We start from the raw sequence: 5,584 nt of genomic DNA, 5'->3' as shown, positions 1-5,584 counted from the left end.
CAAAGTGGGCAACACCACCCACCTACTGGGCACAGAAAAATCCAGAGATCTACAAAGCAGATATCTACGTTTTATCCTGGATGGTGGGCTATAGTCCAAAATTCTTTCATTGCTGAGGGGTCCTGAGTAATTACTTTTTCTGAAAAGAGGGCAGTAGGCAGAATAAGTTTGGGAACCTTTGGTCTGGAGCAGGAGCTGGAAACCTGATTTTCTGCCAAGGACCATGTGGTGTTTGATAACATCATTCATGGGGCCATACAGGTCAAATATTTAATGAACTCACCCCTAAGGTGATGGCTCCAAATGCTTCTCGTTGGTGAGATGTGTGATGCTGGCAGCTATTGATTATTTGGTGGGCCCTATACAGCCCTCGGGCCATACGTTGGTCAAAGGTAGTGGATCTCAACCAGTGGGTCACGACACCTTTGGGGGTCCAATGACACTTTCACAGTGGTTGCCTGGTTCATCGCAGTAGCACAATTACAGTAATGAATTAGCAATGAAATAATTTTTATGATCGGGGTAAACACAAAATGAGGAACTGTATGAAAGAATCATGGCATTCGGAAGGTTGAGAAACACTTGTCTAGGGAATGGTTGGGATCTCCATGTAGGCTACACATGAACTTCATAGGCAGTCAGGCAGCATATCCCTTGGGTTTCATTGGAGAGGAAAGAAATATTGATCATGTTTCAAGGACAAACAAATCTGGAAGGAAATGCTATTGTGGATGAAAACAAAACATAAAACAAACTCTTGAAAGATTTCTGTATGCTAGAGATGAATTGCAATCAAGAAAATTAAATGATATCTGTTACGGGTCCAGCAGAAAACAAACCATGCAGAAGGTTTAATTAAAGAGAGTTTAATGAAGACTATTCACAGTGGTGGGGATGGGCTTAAGAAAGCCAACAAAAGATAGGGAGGCCCCAAGGGTCTAACAAGAGCATAAAGGTGTTGCCACGTGTCCTATGGAATTTTCTCTTCAGCTCTTTGACTTTGTCATTTCTTCTCATTGTCTTAGCTACTCTATGATATAGAGCAATTCTGACTCATAGGAATTTGATACTACTGTCCTCTCCCAATTTCCATTACTTTCCAACGTCATGTGTGTTAAAATATGCAGTATTTCATCAGTTTCCTATGCTCTAAACCAGTGGTTCTCAACCTTCCTAATTCCTTGGCACTATAATGAAGTTCCTGATGTTGTGGTGAACATCCATTCATAAAATTATTTTCGTTGCTACTTCATAACTGTCATTTTGCTACTATGAAGAAGATACCGACCCCTGTGAATGGGTAGCTCAACCCCCAAAGAGGTTCCGATCCACAGGTTGAGAACCGCTGCTCTTAACTAAGAGGTGTTTCTTTAAGATGTAGTTCAGTATATTGTTAGACGCCCAAGTCCTGTTGTTGCTGTTGTTAGGTGCCGTCGAGTGGATTTTGGTTCACAGCAACTCTATGAAGAATGTACTGAAACGCTGCCCCGTCCTGTTCATTCCTCACAGTGGTTCTTTGCTTGCGCTCATTGTTGCAGCCACTGAGCTATTCCAAATTGTAGGGGATGCCTCTCCTTTGCTGCCCTTCTACTCTACCAATATCTGTGTCTTCCTCTAGGACAGTGCTTCTCAACCGTCCTAAATCCACGACACTTTCATACAGTTTCCTTTGTAGTGGTAGACCCCCAATCATAAAATTATATTCTTTGCTACTTCGTAACTCTCGTTTTGTTACAAGTTATGAATAGTGCCACCCTTTAAAGGGTTCGTCTAAGACCCAAAGGGGTCACGACCCACATGGTGAGAACCACTGCTTTAAATTTAGAGGAGTTTCTCTTAAGGTCTATTTCACCATACTGTTAGAAGCTCAAGTCCATTTGTTGTTGTTGTTAGGTGCCGTCGAGTGGGTATGTCTCATAGCAACTCTACGCACAATATAATGAAATGCCGCCCTGTCCTGTGACATCCTCACAGTGGTTCTCTGCTTGCGCTCATTGTTGCAGCGACTGTGCTAATGCATCTTGTTGGGGACCGCCTCTCTTTTCCTGCCCTTTCATACCAAGATTTGGGACTTCCACTAGAGCAGTGATTCTCAACTTTCCTAATGCCATGATATTTTCATACCGATTCTCATTTAGTGGTGAACCCCCCCCCAACCATAAAATGATTTCATTGCAGCTTCATAACTGTAATTTTGTTACTGTTAGGAGTCACGACTCCCCTGTGAAATTTTCATTCCATACCCACAAAGGGGTCGCGACACACAGGTGAAGATCCCCTGCTGTAAACTAAGAGGAATTCTCTTAAGATAGAATTCAACATACTGGTAGATGCACAAGTTCTGTTGTTATTGGTGTTAGGTACCATCGAGTGGGTTTTGGCTCATAGAAACTCAATGCACAATATAATGAAATGCTTTCCCATCCTATGCCATCCTCACAGTGGTTCCTTTGCTTGTGCTCATTGTTGCAGCCGCTGTGCTAATCCAACTTTTGGGTAGCTGCCTCTTTTTTGTGGCCTTTCTGCTGTACCAAGACTTGTGTCTTCCTCTAGAGCAGTGGTTGTCAAATTTCCTAATGCCATGACCCTTTCATACAGTTCCTCATGTAGTGGTGACCCCCATCATAACATTATTGTTACTTCATAACTGTAATTTTCCTACAGTTATGAATCATTTCACACCTTGAAAGGGTCATTCGATCGCCTAAAGTGGTCGCGAACCACAAGTTAAAAACCGCTGGTCTAAACTAAGAGGAGTTTCTCTTAATATCTACTTCACCCTATTGTCAGAAGCACAAATCCTATAGTTATTGTTAGATTCTGTTGTGTAGCTTTCGACGCCTAGCAACTCTAAGCACAATATGATGGAAAGGTGTCCTGTCCTGCGCCATCCTCCCAGTGGTTCTTTTGCTTGCGCGGATTGTTGCAGCCACTGTTGTATTCCATCGTGCTGTGTGCTGCCTCTTTTTGCTGCCCTTCTACTGTACCCAGATCTATGTCTCCCTCTAGGGCAGTGGTTCTCAACGTTCCTAATGTCATGACTCTTTCACACCATTCCTCATGTACTAGTGACCCCTCCAATCATAAAATTATTTTCCTTGTTATTCCATAACTATACATTTGCTATTGTTATGAATCAGGTCACCCATGTGACCCACAGTTAGAGAACTGTTACTCTACACTAAGAGTTTCTTTTAAAGTCTTCTTCAGCATATTGTTAGAGGCACAAATCCTGTTGTTTGGTGCCTTCGAATGGGTTTAGGCTCATGCCAACTCTATGCACCATGTAATGAAATGCTTTCCCGTCCTGTGCCTTCCATACAGTGGTTCTTTTGCTCACACTCATTTTTGCAGCCACTGTGCTAATCCATCTTGTTGGGCACTGACTCTCTTTTCCTGCCCTTCTGTACCAAGATATGTGTCTTCCTCTAGAGCTGTGGTTCTCAACTTTCCAAATGCCACAACCACTTCACACCATTCCTCGTGTAGTGGTGACATCCAACCATAAAATATTTGCATTGCTACATCATAATTGTAATTTTGCTTCTGTTATGGATCAGGCCACCCATGTGAAAGGTTCATTAGTCTCCGCAAAGGCGTCTCGACAAACAGTTGGAGAACCAATGGTCTATACGAATAGGAGTTTCTCTTAAGGTCTACTTCAGAATATTCTTAGAAACCCAAGTTCTTTTTATCATTGTTTGGTGCCTTTGAGTGTGTGTTGGCTCATAGCAACTGTATGCACAATATAATGAAACTCGGCCCCATCTCGTGCCATCTCACTGTGGTCCTTTGCTTGTGCTCACTGCTGCATCTATTCCATCTTGTAGGGGCTGCCTGACTTTTGCAGCCCTTCTGCTGTACCAACATTTGTGTCTTCCTCTAGGACAATGTTTCTCATACATCCTAATTCTGCAGCCCTTTCGTACAGTTCCCAATGTAGTTGTGGACCCCTAACATAAAATTATAAAATTATATTCATTGATATTTCATAACTGTACTTTTGCTACTGTTATGAATCAGGCCATCACTGTGAAGGGGTGTTTCGAAACAACCCCCACCTGAAAGTGTTCACGACCCAATGTTGAGAACCCTGCTGTAAACTAAGAAGAGTTGCTCTTAAGATTTACTTCAGCATATTGTTAAACACACAAGCCCTGTTGTTATTGTTGTTAAGTTCCGCGGAGGGGGGTTTGGCTCATCGCATCTCTATGCACAATATCATGAAATGCTTCCCAGACCTGTGCCATCCTGACAGTGATTGTTTGCTAGTGCTCATTGTTGGAGCCATATTGGGAGGGGGCTGGCTATTTTTTGTTGCCCTTCTACTCTACCAAGATTTGTGTCTTCCTTTAGGGCAGTGGTTCTCAACCTTCCTAATGCCACAACATTTTCATAACGTCCCTCATATAGTGCTGACTGCCAAATCATAAAATTATTTTCATTGCAACTTTGTAACTCTAATTTTTCTACTGTTATGACTGGGCGACCACTATGAAAGGTTCATTCATCCCCCAACAGGGCTCGTGACCCAAAAGTTGAGAACCGCTGCACTAAACTATTAGGAGTTTATCTTATGGTCTACTTCAGCACATTATAAGAAACACAAGTCCTGTTGTTTTGTTGTCAGGTGCAGTTGAGTGGGTTTTGACTCATAGCAACTCTATGCTCCATTTAATGTAACGCAGCCCCATCTTGTGCCATCCTCACAGTGATCCCTTAGCTTGAGCTCATTGCTGCAGCCACTGTGCTCTTCCATCTATTTGGGGGGCTGACCCTATATTGTGGCCCTTCAACTGTATCAAGACTTGTGTCTTCCTGTAGGACTGTGGTTTTCAGCAATCCTAATGCCACGACCCTTTCATACAGTGCCTCGTGTAGTTATGACCCCCCAACCAAAAAAATTATACTGTTGCTACTTCATAACTGTAATTTTGCTACTGTTACGTATCGGCCCACGCCTATGGGCGGGTCATTCGAACACCCCCAATGGATTTACCACTCACAAGTTGAGAACGGCTGCTCTAAACTAAGGGCAGTTTCTCTCAAGGTTTAGTTGAGCATATTGTTAGATGTATGATTCCTCCTGTTATTGTTGTTCATGCCGTGGAGAGGGTTTGGGCTCATAGCAACCCTGTGCACAATATAATACAGGCCTGCTCAGACTTGCATCATCCTCACAGTGGTTCTTTGCTTGCGCCCATTGTTGCAGCCACCGTGCAAATCCGTCTTGTAGGGACTTCCTCTTTTCTGCTGCCCTTCTACTGTACATGCGTCTTCCTCTAGGACAGTGTTTCTCACCCTTCCTATTTCTACGACCTTTCCATACACCTCCCAATGTGTAGTGGTGGTCCCCAAAGCATAAATGTTTTTTTCTACTGTTTTTCCATAACTGTAATTTTGCAAGTCTTATGAATCTAGTCACCCTGTGAAAGGGTTGTTCAACCAAACAAAGTGGTCACAAGTCACAGGTTGAGAACCGCTGTTCTAAATTAAGAGGAGTTTCTCCTGTGGTCTAGCTCAGTATATTATTACACGCACAAGTCCTGTTCTTATTGTTGTTAGGGGCTGTCGAGTGGGTTTG

This window comes from Tenrec ecaudatus (genome assembly GCF_050624435.1).
Source record: "Tenrec ecaudatus isolate mTenEca1 chromosome 1 unlocalized genomic scaffold, mTenEca1.hap1 SUPER_1_unloc_14, whole genome shotgun sequence".
NCBI lineage: Eukaryota > Metazoa > Chordata > Mammalia > Afrosoricida > Tenrecidae > Tenrec > Tenrec ecaudatus.
This window is presented reverse-complemented; position numbering follows the sequence as displayed.